Below are 16,740 nucleotides of genomic sequence, written 5' to 3'. Positions count from 1 at the left end.
TCCATGTACTCCACACCCAAGTAAAATTAATATTTCCTTTCATATATAACCATTTCCAACTAGGCATAGTCACGTTGAACAAAAGGAGTCTCCAATGCCCTTCCCAAAGAGCCATAAAACTAAAACTCCGAGTCTAAACTCCTATATATTAGTACCCTAACTCTGATGGAACTTCAAGATGAATTCCCATTGTTTTTTAAAATACCACAAACTATTATGATCCTGTTGAGCCAACCATGTCTTCTAGTACCCCAAGTCAAATCAAATAACCATGGCACCATTTTTTTTAGCTATCCATAAAGAATCCATCTAAAAATGTAAACGTGGACACGATGAATGAAACGACAAGAAGAAAGGTTTACCAAGGAACCCAATCTTCCAATACCCCTTAGTATACTCAGTTTGGAGGAAAAAAATTACAAAGTCACAAATATTGACTCTTAATTTGTTTTGACTGTAAAATATTATTAAACATTATACAAAACCACTTCTTGAGGAAGTTTGAAACATTGTCACCATCATTTATGATCAAATTTATCAAATAAGTTGCAAAATCTATTGTCCAAATATAGTCCCTATCAAGAATCATCTTGAAAGCAAGACAATATGGTCCAGTCATTTGGGTGAAGAAAAAAGGCGGAAACCATAGGAAAAATTTGTCCATAAATATGACTTCATTTTCACTAACCCCTCCCATTATTAAACACAACGAAGGGAGTAATAACAAGTGAGTTCAATAAATAACATAGTCGAAACTCAGTTGAAAAACACATTAGTTGATAGTCCAATCCAAATCTTAGTAAACTGTCATGTTTGGTCAATCCTTATTTGACCACTCCTAATGGAATTAATGAGTAATGAGAATTTTATATGATTGTACAATAAACTAGACAAAATGATATGAAACTCTCAAGAATTGGTTCAAATGATGTCATGACTATCCATCAATTCAACCATAGCCAATCATAATATCCAACACTTTTCCATGGTTCTTCCTTTCACATATCTTCTGTAATGATCTAAATGCAAAGCTACTACATGGCCAAGTATTTTCATGCCTAGGTAATTTCCTACGATTCTTGAGAGGATGTTGATAGGTATCAAATTCTAATTATACAAACTCAAATTTGGGTTCAAAAACACTAAAATCTAGGGTGACATTAGAAACCATATCATCATTTTGTTTATCGCAGTCAACAAAGGTTGGTTCTTCTAGAAACTCAATTTGAATTCCTCCTAGAAGAAGTGTCACCTCCAAAGACTAAAAAAGGTTAGACAAAGGCATTGAGATAGCTACAAAAACATATTGAAGAGATTATCTTGATGTTTAAATTTCAAGGAAAATTTTAACAACAATGCCTTGTTCATTTTTTGCAAATCCTCCTATGGTATAACCCATTTTTCTTAGTAGTCATGACCCTATACTTCTAGTGTATTTTTGAAAACTAGGATAAACAACATCATTAGCATATAATGAAACATAAACATCAATATCATTTGTTTAAAACTTTCTAAGCTACAAACAATGTCAATATGTGATTTTAGAAGCTCAACAATAATAACATTCTATAGTGTACTAACTTCTAGTTCAAGGTTCAAGTTACTAGTTTTCAAGAACTAAATAGATACATCCTTCTCATTAAACTATAAGAATTGTGCATCATCATGATATTATTTCGAGACCCAATATTCATCAAACAATCTCTTATTGTCATCTTGAAGAGGGGAAACTTTTTCACAAATCTCAACATCAAAGAGGTACAAATGAGAAATGCTGCTAAAAAGTTGGGTATTCGTTACTATAAGTGAGAAAATTTATTATTTTAGGCTAACATTATGTAAATGAGAGATATTTTTAACCTCCTCTTGTAGATCCTCAATAGGGTCAGACTTGTACTCAAATTCATCTACAACATGTTGAAATTTTTTTCCATAGCTCTCTGTAGGAAATATAGTCTCTGGAATATCTCATTCAATGACGTATGGTACATGACGGATTTTTTCTCGAACTAATTCTTCATGTTTACATTCTTTGTTTGTAATAGGAAATAACAAACTTGAAGGTATTGATTTCATTACGAAGCCGGTCAACATAATTCTTTTTCATAAAGGTCCCACAATATATTTACCATCTCACTGCACAATAAGTCAACAAAAATAAAATTGAAGAGGTGTATCTTGGAGTGATAACATAGTCATGGAAATTAATAAATATAGATAAAAAATTACAAAACACAACAACATAGCTTCCTACTACATTGTCACATCAAAGGTGCTAAGTAATAAACTAGATATCAAAATAATTTTTTTGTTGCAAGATAAGAACATCACCTCGAGCATAATGTAGTTAGCTAGTCGATATACCAAAGAGAAAACTTCACCAATAAAAACTCATATTTTCTAATAAATATTTGGTAAGATAATTAAATGCATGGATGATTTGATAAATGGATGGTTCCATTTAGTTTATAAATATCTTTGGTAACCCTCGTCAAACCTAGCATGTCTCAAATGAGTCAAGGTTATATGTAGTTGGTACATTTTAGGTTCTATATGACATCCAACTTGTCAAATTGAACCCCTCAATATATTAGACAATCCATGGGTAAATTTTTTCCAAGATCCATGATTGTGAGTGGGGACAAGTCCCGCGATGTTCTTCATCGATTGAACCTACCAATGTATACTTGTTCCAATCAACTTTAAGTGGCTGGATTCTATTTCAATCAAGCTCAAGTGAGAGGATGACAGTTGAATCATGTATGTCACTGGTCTCTCAAACTTAGTCTTGCCTTCAGGCATGAAATGACCACAACATAGAATGTGAGGTAACCCTTCAATATATCAGGTTCAAGGGGTAGGTATCTCAAAAAGTTAAATATTTAGTTGATGAAACAAAGGGATGTCACTTGGTTGATAATGGAATCAATTGATACATTTACAGGTGATATTTTAATGGAGCCAAGCTAGTGCACACCACTACAGTTGAAATCAATGGGAGTGGATGGATCCACATGAGTTAATCTTTCATTTTTAGTGAGAGTCCACTCGGGGAATTCAATTGTCCTATGTTTTCCGGCCAAGATAATAATTTTCCTGTGGATACTATCACATTCAGAATAAAAAAGGGTTTTTTTCCATCGCATCTATTAATGATGTTCACAAAAAAAAAATCCTTAAATCAAACTCCTTTGTTTTTCATTTGAAAAACTAGATCTTGAATAGAAAATGAGACCAAAATAGCTTCAGCATTCGCTCAATTTATTACACATTGGTCTCTATGGAACTTAGATCACAATCCCCTCAACTTTGATACCATGTTGGCAGAGGAATGTTATTGTAGAGAAGAATAGTGATCCAAGAGTAGTTGTGGTGTCTAGAGGCTCATTGCATTGAAGAACAAACAATTTAAATGATCCCATAATGATATACTGATTTGATGGACCATCTATAAATAGATTTGGATGCAAGACAAATCAAATAACCACAATACCATTTGTTGTAATAGTTCATAAATTATGCATCTAAATATATGAATATGGACACGGTGAATAAAAGTCGTATAATGAAGTTTTACCAAGGAACCATATTTTCCAGTTGTTGAAGGCAGAGATTGAAGAATTCATTTTGTTGGATAGATATGTAAAGAGTGAAAATACAATTTTAAAAGAAAAAAGGTGCCTAGATGAGGTAGAAACTTGAAAAATTATCATCAAAGAATTAGTTGTTTACAATTTCCAAGAAGTTGCACAAACAAACTCATTATTGGGAATTTTCTCATATGACTTTGGAAAAGAAACTTAGGGAAGGAAAGGAAAGGAGCCAATGTAAATATGTCTATTAGTACCCATTAACATAGTTGAAGTGTCAATGAAATTATTCTTAGTTTTGAACAAATTTTATACAAACACATTTACCATATTCTTGTTTACATGAGGATATCAAGAATCTCAATCATGGGGTAGATGTTAGGCCTCTAACTCGATGCCATTGTCATTGTTAGTTATCTCTTTTTACCATATTAACCCTCCCTTTATACAATATTATTGTTACTTTTACCATATTAAATTCAACCAAAGGTTATATGAGAGCTTATAAGGTAATTATGTTGTTAATTTAAGGATTTTCCATTTTTCTTAGTAAGCTAGGAGGATTGAGAGTTTTTATATTGCTAACAATGATTTAACTAGTTGAATTCTCATAACTCAAAAGAGGATCTGGTAAACCACCTAATTGTTCAACATGAAATTTTAGAACGAAATCCATGATATGGGATTTTCTACTTGATGACTAGAGATGATTCCATGCTAATAATATTGGTTATAGAGCACACAAAGTGAGTGCTAAATTTGAGTAAAATCCACAGTTAAACTATTCCAATAATATAGCATCCATCCATCAAATGAAATATGGGAAACAATCGAGGATATTTTCATATCACATGATTTGGTTGTTGTCTACTCTCCTCAATTATGTCATTAGACCACCTTTTTTTATCTCTCATGATATGGATTCACTTCTCTTCATGCATAGAATAGGGTATTCAATGGGATTCATCTCTATGCATTTTTTTGTAATATGTAATGCTTATAAAAACTAACTAGAAATTCGTGTAATGTAATTATTTCTGAGTGACACATCAATTTAATTAACCACTTAGTCAATCATCTAATCATTTGATCACTAGGTTGATGAATAGAGATATCAATTTTTGATATATTGTTGAACTTTCTCTCCTAATATAAAGTGACTAAGTTTATGTTCCAAGAAAGTTGTGTTTTCATATTTGGTTCATGGTATTGTAGTTTCATAAGAGAGGTGAATTCAGCTGGCAGGGTTGCTTAATTTGGCCAATGCTACTCCTTCACCTACTTTGTACCATAGACAAATAAGCCTAGCTAATTGATAATTTACCCTTAAGAATTTCATGAACAATGTGTGTTTTGTCAATAAGTTCAATTTCTCAATTTTTACATCTTCATTGTGTGTTATTACTTTGTAGTGAAGATAAGTCCCCATTGAATCTTGCACAATATATTGTGTTTATGATTTTGTTGTATGACCACTTGAATTATTATCAATTAAATTTCGTAGTCTATGTAATGTTAAGAAACTTTATGTTTTTAATCCTTTAATGAGACATCTCTTTGCTAAGCGTTAGCTGATATAGTAGATTGATTTTATTTTTAATGTTTCCTTATGTGTTTTAATTTTAAAAGTAAACTTATGGACCTATAGACAAATAAGTTTCACTGAAGAGTACAAAAGAGATTTGATTCATAAACAAGTACATGGATATTTATAAACCTTGCATGAATGAAAGAATGTCTTTTATGCCTGTCATAAATTTCTCTAATTTACCATCCAATGAATGAGACGCTTGAAACATTCTTAGCCATTATTTTGAATTACTTGTATTTTAAATGTGTAAATCTCGTTTTGGATTATTAAATCAAAACATAAAAGTTTTTCTAATATGCTACATAGTTCATTTATGTTCTAAACCCTACGCATACAATGTTAGTATCTGAGAGTCTTATGCCTCTAGATTGATATATTAATGTCCAAAATTCTAGTTAATTAAATTGAATCACACCTAATGTGGGAAATTTTTATTCCCTTGATATAAATGACGGGTTTAAAACAATTGGTGTATACTATGATTTTGATGGTGCCGCTACACTTTATTTGAAGTAAAAAATTGGTGAGAAACATGTGAGTCTTAGGCATAACACCATCGCTTTCTTCTCATCTCTACACAATAATATACTAATGCCTTATTGCAATTGTTGTTTAGCTACTTCCAACTAACATGAATAAGATAAAACATTGGAAGAAAAATCACTATGTGAAACCCTAAATGTTGTAGAACATTTATTTCAACACATGACACATTAAACCATGTGGGGAGACCGTATTTATCCTTCATATATGGAGGCCTCATTATGGTTATTTACTTCTCCATTTCAAATAAAGTTAGATTACTATTAAGGAACTAAATCAATGACTAACCTCCCACTACGATCAAGAATTTTTCTCATTGGAAGAAATATTTGGATGGGGTCTCGACTGTGAGGGAGTAGAGAAAATAAACATAGATGGGCACTAATTGATCAACAAACTATTAAGTTAATGAATATGAGATCGTAGAGGACAAGAGCATAATAAAAGAACACATTTTTGATGAAAAGTTATAGTATTTTCTCATCCCCAAAAATAAGTAAATTTAAATATGCACTACACAAGCATTTAAAGTAAATGATATGGCTTGAGAGATTTTGGAAAAGTTAGTGAATCACCTAAATATTGTTCCCCTAAAACTTATTTATAGTTCTCACTAGAAGAATTACAAAAATAACATGACTAAATATTCAAGAAAAATTTTAAACAACATGACACCAATAAATCCCTCTTTATAGTTGATGATCCATATCTAGCCACTTTAGTTTATGACATAAAAAAAACGTAACCAAATCCAGTTCTAAATTCACATGAACATGATTAGGATTTATTAGTTGATGCAGGAGCATCCAGCACTCCTAGTCAAAAGTTGGAATCCAAAGCGAAGAAGGAGGAGGACGTGGACCATGGAGCTGAACGAGGGACAATTTCTGTTAAAACCAGAGCTTAAATGATGGAATGGATACGTCTCTATAAGACTTAATTAAATGAAATCTTCCATGTGTATACGTGTAGCGAGTTTAAGGGTTTGTTGAGCAAATCAAGGAGAGGATTAATCAAATCCTTTCAGTGATCCGATCCAATATTCATGTAACGATGAACTTGCATGTTCTATAAATATATGTAATGAGATAGATAGAGAGGAGAGCAGACCCGACGAATATTTATAGATGCAGATTATAAATTTTGAAGTCTGAACAAAGGGTTCAGAGCGGGTTTTTCATGGTGTTCCCGTGTATGTCCAATATATGGGATGTCTAGGTTTTTAAGGCTTAAACACATATTGTAAAGCCCCCGATAGCGTAAAAGGCTTTGATAGTTGTATGGTCCACGGGTTTAAAGGCTTATGGCCTAAACAAATGAATACACGCTTTCGATAGGGTCTGTGGGCCATAACCCATAGGCCTCAGGATCGATTTTTTTATAAAGAAAAGGGAATTGGTTATACTCCTATTTCTCTTTTCATCAAGTGGTATCAGAGCAGAAGAAGATTCTGCGTTCAAAGGAAGGTTAAAGGATTTCTGCGAGAAGGAAGAAGGAGTGCAAGCAGAGGAGAAAGAGGTACAATTGATAGAGCTAGAGAGTTATGGTCTTACTGTCGCATAGAGAATGATAGCAGAAGCTGAGAAGATTGCAGCAAACCTAGAGCATGAAGTTCTCATATGGTTCCAGAGGAGATAACCTAAAGGATGCGAACAGACTAAGTGAGGAGAGCTTGGTGAGGTATCATGTAGCAGAAGGAGACTGTTACTGTAGAGGTTTGGTTGCAGCTCATAGAGGATCATGAAGGTAGTTCCACTAAAGAAGTGAAATGGGTAGAATTGTTAAAGTCAAGGAGAAGCATATGACTAGGAGGTCATAAATTTTTGTGCCTCGGGAGTCTGATGCAGGAGCATCCAACACTCCTAGTCAAAAGGAGGAATCCAAAATGAAGAAGGAGGAGGATGTGGACCATGGAGATGAATGAGGGAAAATTTCTGTTAAAATCAGAGCTTAAATGTTGGAATGGATAAGTCTATAGAAGACTTAATTAAATGAAATTTGCCATGTGTATAGGTATAGCGAGTTTAAGGGTTTGTTGAGCAAATCAAGGAGAGGATTAATTGGATCCTTTCAGTGATCTGATCCAATATTCCTGTAACAATGAACCTGCCTGTTCTATAAATATATGTAATGAGACAGATAGAGAGGAGAGCGAACTCGACGGATATTTATATATCCAACTTATAAATTTTGAAGTCCGAACAAAAGGTTCGGAGTGGGTTTTTCATGGTGTTCCCGTGTATGTCCGATATATGGGATGCCCAGATTTTTAAGACTTAAACGCATATTGTAATGCTCACGATAGTGTAAAAGGCTCCAATAGTTGTATGGTCCGCAGGTTTAAAGGCTTATGGCCTAAACATATGAATAAACGCTTCTGATAGTGTCTGTGGGCCATAACCCACAAGCCTCAGGATCGATTTTTTTATAAAGAAAAGGTTATTGGGTATACCCTTATTTCCCTTTTCATCATTATTTTATCAACTTATCCTTAGCAAATTAGATTTATATGAAATATTCTCTATGCATAAGCTAAATTAGATTTCTATTCAATATTCTCTCTACATAAGACTGACATATTCTCTCTGCATAAGCCTAATATGGTGATTGCAAATCTTTCTATATGTTTCATATATACCAGGTTGCGATTTGAAAGAGGTGGAAAGAGGTGTTTGACACAACAAACACCTTAATAGAGTAGGTGGTAACAACGTTTTTTAATAAAAATATATGACGACCTAACCTAATTTAAAGAAATACACATGAAATGTCGCAGCGTTTCTGGAGTTTATGTTAAATAATGTTTTCTAAACTTAAACAAATATTTCTCTCTAATTGTAAACTTAGTTTAAAAACTTAGCCTATATTAACGTTTGTAATTGAAAAATTATATTTAAAACATAAATCCTACCATAAAAACTCAAATGTTATTATCAAATCAAATTTATAATAAAAAATATATATATTTTATACCCTAAACAAAGATTCAAATCATAACTAATAATAGTGAATTTTACAATTTTACGGGAAAAAAAATAGATATACTTAAAAAAGTTGCGAAAAATATAGATATACTTTAAAGAAAAAGGGGATGATACCAATTTAATAAATTAAATATAATAACTTATTCATTTCGGATGATACCAATTTAATAAATTAAATATAATAACTTATTCATTTCCATTTACATTGTTATGGTATGATTTTATTTGTCATATTTCATGTCTTGACGATGCTAATTTGTGATTTTTATATAATTGTCCTTTCTCTGAAATATTTAAATTTCATAAGCTTAATAGCATTTAAGCCCTTGTTTTGAAAACTAGAAATATATCACCATTTTGAAAATTATAATGAAACATATATAAGTTTTATTAACAAAATATATATATATATATATATATATATACTATTTTAACATATGTATTAATTATTTTAAATCAAATTTAGAGAGTATCAAGTTTTATGAGGTTGTTAATATATTTTAAATTTTATATTCCAAAAATATTTATATTTTGATAGATTAAATTTGTCTCGAAACTTAATTGGTTCATAATTAAAACAATTTTTATTTATATAAAAACATCAAAGAAATAGGATAGCTTTGCATACAAACAAATACAAATTAATGGGACTTATGCTATAAAGATTACTCGTTAAAAACTGTGTTGGTGTCACACCAATATAACCTTCATCCAAGGAGGTTTAATAATGGTTATAAAAATAAAAAATATCTACATACTTATAGATTCTCCGATTCACTTCCCAAAAAAATAATATAAATAAGTATATTGAATATAAATATAAATAACTCTATGTTTTTATTTAGTTTTATGCCATATTTCATATTATGATTGTTATTTTTCATTTTAATGTTGATAATAATTGATTTTCAAAATATTACTATTTTGTTTTTATTTGAATTATATAGAAATGATTGGGAAAAAAATATTAATTGTCTCTACTCACTCACATTACAGGTAGATGTTATGATTTTTGTTCCAAAAAATTATTTTCAAATTATTGGCGTCAAGTACTTGATATTTCATATTTCAAAATAAAGAATAAGCATCAAAACAAAAACAAAACCATGATTGAGATGATTAACTTTTTTTTTTTTTTTTGAGTAAAATGGTTTTATATATATATATATATATATATATATTCAACTTATCTCTATACAGTTTTACTCAAATTTTGATTGGGTGCACTAGTTGGAATTTAATCTTACTCCAATGAGTACTATATGAAAAATGTGAAATACATGACAACATATGATTGCAATCACGTTTTTCATATATTTCGAATTTTTAGTATAGTAGGGTCCATAAAAATTATGCAACATGGTTACTGGTTGGATGCAAACTTAAATTTTGCATCCAATGGATGTTCCTTAAATTTGACTAAAATCATAGCAAGATAAGTTAAAAAAATAGTTTTTTTTTTCCAAGGTTAATGAGATAATTCTAATATTATTTTATAATATTTTCAGAGAAACCCATTTTAAACCTCAAAATTTATCTAATATTTAAAAATCAAATTAAATGAGGAATCATTTAAGTTTAAAATTTACCTATATAAATGAAATCTTTTTCAGTTCACAAAATCCACTTTAAAATTCCAGGGTCACCTATTTAACATTGCAGATTTGAAACTGGTCAATTTTGGACTTCAAATTAAGTGGCCGTCATTTAGTGTTGCAAATTTGAGTGGGGCAAATAGGGATTTCATGTTAAGAGTTTAAAATTTACCTATATAAATGAAATCTTTTCATATCAGAAAATCCACTTTAAAATTACAGGGGTCCCCTATTTAACATTGCAGATTTCAAACTGGTCGATTTTGGACTTCAAATTAAGTGGCTGTCATTTAGTGTTGCAAATTTGAGTGAGGCAAATAGCGATTTCACGTTAAGAGTGCACTGATTTTAGATTGTAGGTGGACAATTTTGGATTACAAATTAAAATAGCGGGTAATTTTAATTATAGATTCTAAGTGCAACGCATTAATTTTTTAACATAAGTAAACGGTGAGTCACTATTAGCTTGAATGAAAAATAAAGTTTTATCCTCCCTACTCTTTCTTAGGTCAATTGAAAATGAAAATTTCTCTTCAATGGCACGACAAATATTAACACCATCACGACTGAAATCCCATATGTTCTCAACAAAGTGAAAGGAATGGCACAACAAATATTAGCACCATCACGGTTGAAATCCCATATGATCTTACATATGATCTTATTCATTGCAGATATTCTGGTAATCGCGGCCTACGTAAGCATAAGCGAGACGGATTGTTTCGTCAAATCCATAAAATATCGATATCTTAAACTGATTTTTTGACCGAGTGAAATTTACCCTAGGTAGACTAACATGAAATAAGATGAAGTAGAAGTAATCGTCGATGTCAATACACTGTTCTTGGCCTTCTCCACTACATAGATAGTAGACATTGATATAAGGCTTACTTCTTGGAGCTAGGTAAAGTAGAAATAATCGTAGATGTCATACACTGTTCTTGGCCTTCTCCACTACATAGATAGTAGACATTGATATAAGGCTCACTACATAGATAGTAGACATTGATACAAGGCTTACTTCTTGGAGCCATTCTTGAAAATCTATTTACATGAAACTAATACTTGAGATTGTCATTAGAAAATGGATCTAATTGGTTACTCTATAAATTCTTATTTCTTATATTTTCCCATATATATTTTAAGAGATATCACACTTAAGTAGACATTCATATAAGGCTTATTTCTTAGAGCTATATCATTGTAGAAGGGTGTTTATGTTTAATAATCTATTGACATGAAACCAATACTTGAGATTGTCATCAGAAAATAGATCTAATTGGTTACTCTATGAATTCTCATTTCTTATTTTTTCTTATATATATATTAAAAGAGATATCACACTTAATTAATAATGTTTGAAGATATTGTAAGGATATTTATTATGAACTCAATATAGCATATGTAAGAATTGAATCTCAATCAATTATGTCACATCCTATATATATATATATATATATATATATGAATTTTAATTCTAAATGTATTGAACTTTCAAGAGGGATTAAATATCTCTGCATGCAAACATCCTTGGTCGTAAAAAACTTATGAAAAAATATTTGCACCTCAAAAGATTTTATTCCTTTTAATACTTAATAGATTAGGAGTTATAGATGTATGCATGGTATTGATAATAGTAATTATATTTATACATATTTGGCATTTCTACGTATCAAAATATTCTATTTTTTATTTTATTAAAACTTAAAAATATATATATAGTTACATGTGACATTTTTCATTAACTTATTTTATATTTTAATTTTTTAATAAGATATAAATAGCATGTTATTTATATATATTTGGAAGATAAGTATTAAATTTTTATATGTTTATTAAATAAATTTAAATCTGAAATTCTAAAATATAATAATTATCAATATAACTTTTTCATTTTAATTTATATAATAAAATTTATCTTAATTTATACATTTTATTTATATTTTATAGATATTTCACATCTTTTTATTTATAAAAATATTTTTAGTGTTCATCATATACTTATTAATTGATTTTATTAAATTTATATATGTTTTAAGATATCATAATTATAAATTAATAATTATTGTTTATGTTAATGTGATATGTATATTATATTTTTTTATTTCTATTAAATAAAAAAAATAATGTACATAATTTTTTATTTTAATATAAATTATGTTTTATTATTATAAATTTTATGTTTTATTTTTATTATTGTTATTTCTTTATTTACAACATTTTTCATATTAATAATTTAATTATAGAATATATGATGATGATGATGATGATGATGTTTAACGTCTGCTGAGACCAAATAATGATCTATCGGACATAAATAGACAAATTATTTATTTTGATTTAAGATTTTATTCCTATGCTCAAAAAGCTTGGAAAGAAGCCTCCCGAGTTCACTATAATTTTGGCATTGTAAAAGGCTAGGAAGGTCAGTATTGTAACAAAGATTGTGAAATTGAGATCTAATGTGGTTGTATGCAGGGCACTCTAAGAGGAAGTGGTTTTCATCCTCGATGTCCCTATTCTCACAAATATGTTAAACTAATAAATTATAAAAAATATATATTTATTTGTAATTATAATATTTAATAAATTTTAATTTAAATAAATCTAAATTGATAAATTTTCCATAATATTAATAATAGTATTAGAAAATTAACAAATTTTGTAAACTAAAAACCCACAGGAATAGAGTGAATCACTAGAATCTCGTTAATTAAAACATTTAATACATTTTAAATTAAAAAATATACAAATTAATAATTTTTCCATGATAACAATAGTGATGTTACAAAATTATTTTACTAGAAAATATCGTAGGAAATTTCATAATGTAATAACACATAAAAATAGGGTGGATAACTACAATCTCGTTATATGGATCCGTAGGCATTCCATAGATTTACAAGCTTCAAATGAATAGAGGTAAATGTGAACATTAAGTTTACTACGGGAGGTCCGTACTAGGGTTTCATATCCAGCGTAAATGTAATTTCTTTTTCTATAAATTGATAATTAATTTTAATATAGGGTTGAATAAATAAAAAAAAAAAAAAAAAACAGATTTTAATAATTTAAATTAATAATATTAATATTGTTTATATGAGTATTAATCTTAAACGTAGAAGAATTTGAAATCATTGAGGTTATTTAAAACATTGATTTGTTTTCAGTTTATGGAATACTTGTATTAGCCGTCACTACAGGTAGAATCATGAAGTTCAAAATTTAAATCCCGTGAGTCAACTTAACATATATATATATATATAAAAGATGAAAGATGGAGAATATTAAATATATACATATATTAATATATATATAAGAGCAAGAATATTAAATTATATATATATATATATATATATATATATATATATATATATATTAGATGAAATATATTTTAACTATTTATGTATATATGTTTTACCTAATATTTATAAATTAAAAAAAGAACTATTTTTACGGCAGAATGTTGGAGTTGTTTGAGGAAAACTTGTAGAAACAGTATTTGAATCATGTTTTTGATAATGGAAATAGATTCAGTACCATCAAAAACTTATGCTACACCTAAAATCTTGATGTTTGACATCTATAACTTGGATTTACAAAAATCCCTGGCATATTTTTTTAAAATATAGCAAAATTTCCGTAACTTTAAGTGAAAAAAAAAAAAGTCTCGATAGACTACGGATGAAAGGTTAGTGCGAATGTAATGTTTTCACTGCCCGATAAGGTCATGTTGAAACGGATGAAACGTTAGTGCGAAAGTAATTTTTTCACTGCCCGATAAGGCCATGTTGAAACGTGAGTGCCCTATTTTCTTGGCTTGCTTTTCACCTTGGCACTAAGTCTCTATTGCCAAACTCCTTTTTCCAATTATGCCATGGTTGACATATCATTAAGATTCTACGCAATTATCCCTTTTACCATATCATTAAGATTCTACACAATTATCCCTTCTACCAGTCTCATCTTTCAGTCTTCATAATAACATGCAATGTCACCAAAATGAATGATCTTGATTCAAAGCAGCAAAGGCGTTCATTTTGAGTTTTGATCTCCTTTGGTTGAAGAGCTTCGGGGTTTTTCTGACACAGTCGATTTCTGTAACAGGGAATATGGGTATTTTTGGAGTTTTGGTCGATTTCAACATCTTTCAATGGAAAGATTTTGATGAAATGTGGGTTTTCTTGAGATTCAGTCGAATTAAAATGGAAGATAGGGAGGAACTCACGGCAAACTCTGCCTTCAAGCAATCAATTGATGCGCCGTTCGATGAACTGATCTATTTGTTTTCAGTTTTTAGAGAAAATCTCCCGCTGGCTTTGATTTTATTCCAAAGGACACCTCTAGGATAACACTAGCATGATATAAAAATTACCCATCCCTTAGAATCTATGTGAAATCCTAATCCTGCGTTGGACAAATGTGTGGTGATTTTATGTTGGTAAATGTGTGAGAATTCCATAACAGACAGACAACAAAAAAAATGCTCTGTTTTGCACAGAAAACTGAAAAACGTTTGCTGGAAATGGTGTTGCAGCGACACAGTTTGGTGTTGCAGTAACGCTGAATAACACTCTGTTTTTAACACAGAATAATACTTTGCTTTTTTTAACACAGCGGAATACGGTGTTACAGCATCGGTGAAACTGGTGTAACAACAACGGTGACGGTGTAACAACAACAGAAAAATAACTTGTGTTCATTAAAAATAAACTAACTGTTACAGATTCGTCCCTTTCTCACAGCAAACAACCATAAAACAAATTACATTCAAAATATCTGCACTGTTGTGCATTTTTCCCTTTCTGTTCTCTGCTATGCTGTTGCGTCTACTCCTGCTGTGCACTGCTATGCGTTTCACTATTCTGGAAGTATTTTTCTTCACGTTGCTGTGTGCTCTCCTCTGCTCTCTATCATTCTTCTGCTAACATCAAAACAGAACTGCTGTGTGATATATTTATATGCTAAAACATATCTGATTTAAACAATAAAATAATACAAAATATCTTCTAATGTTTATCTGTGAATTGAATGCAGCAAGGCGGTGATGCCTTCATCAAGTGATCAAGTCGGCGGTTGCAGGGGAATTCAATTTTGAGAATTTAATGCACATTTAATGTGCAAAATATCAAGCGCTACTTTGATGCATCGAACAACCTGGAATATCTACGGAAATTAGATTTCTGTCCAGCTGTTCATTGTTGCAGTTGGAATTAAATTCCAACACTCCCCCTTAATTTCAACTGCTGCATACCCAGACATTTCCTGAAATGATCAAAACCTTTCTTTGCTAATGGTTTTGTCAAGATGTCAGCAAGCTGATCCTCTGTTCTGCAGTGCTGCAAAATAATCTCACCATTGTTAACCAATTCACGTATGAAGTGAAATTTGGTGTCTATGTGCTTTGTTTTTTTATGAAAAACAGAGTTTTTAGACAATGTTATTGCTGAGCTATTGTCACAGTAAATGGTTGTGCCATTTTCTTGTTCATGACACAAATCTCTGAGAACTCTTCTCAGCCACACTGCTTGGCATGCTGCTGCTGTTGTTGCCACATACTCTGCTTCTGCTGTTGACAAAGACACAACTGGTTGCTTCTTGGAAGCCCATGAGATGGCTCCTGATCCCATATGAAACACATATCCTGATGTGCTTTTCCTATCATCAACACTTCCAGCCCAATCACTGTCAGTGTAACCTTTCAACATGAAACTTTCAGAAGAGGAGTATAAAATACCAAACCCCTTCGTTCCATTCACATACCTTAGAATCCTCTTGGTTGCCTACCAATGAGTCTCTTTCGGTCTTTCCATAAATCTGGAGATTAAACTCACAGCGTGCATAATGTCTGGCCTAGTTGCAGTTAAGTACATAAGGCTGCCAACTATGCTCTTGTACAATTTTGGATCAAAATATTTGCTGCTGTCTTCTTTGGTCAATTTCAACCCCATTACAGTTGGAGTCACAGCTGCCTTGCTGTTCTGCATATTGAATCTCTTCAACACTGCTTCTACATATTTATCTTGAGAAATGAAAACACCATTTTCACTTTGGTCTACTTCAATTCCAAGAAAATATCTTAAGAAGCCCAAGTGAGTCATTTCAAATTCACTTTTCATGACTGCTTTAAAATCAGCAATGAGAGAAGCAACATTACTAGTAAAAATCAAATCATCTACATATAAAACAACAATAATAATCTTACCGTCATTCTCCTTTATGTAGAGTGTGGGTTCACCATCACACTTATCAAACCCATTCTCAATTAGATAAGCATCTATTCTGTTGTACCATGCTCTTGGAGCTTGCTTCAGCCCATAAAGAGCCTTCTTCAGTTTGCAAACTTTATGCTCTTGGCCTTCAACTTCATAGCCTGGAGGTTGTTCAACATAAACCTCTTCTTTTAACACTCCATTCAGGAATGCAGATTTAACATC

Source organism: Pinus tabuliformis, chromosome 3_1 (assembly GCF_031772625.1).
Source record: "Pinus tabuliformis cultivar Carrire ecotype Pingquan chromosome 3_1, CPIR1, whole genome shotgun sequence".
NCBI classification, from domain to species: Eukaryota; Viridiplantae; Streptophyta; class Pinopsida; order Pinales; family Pinaceae; genus Pinus; species Pinus tabuliformis.
Note: the sequence above shows the minus strand (reverse complement) of the source record.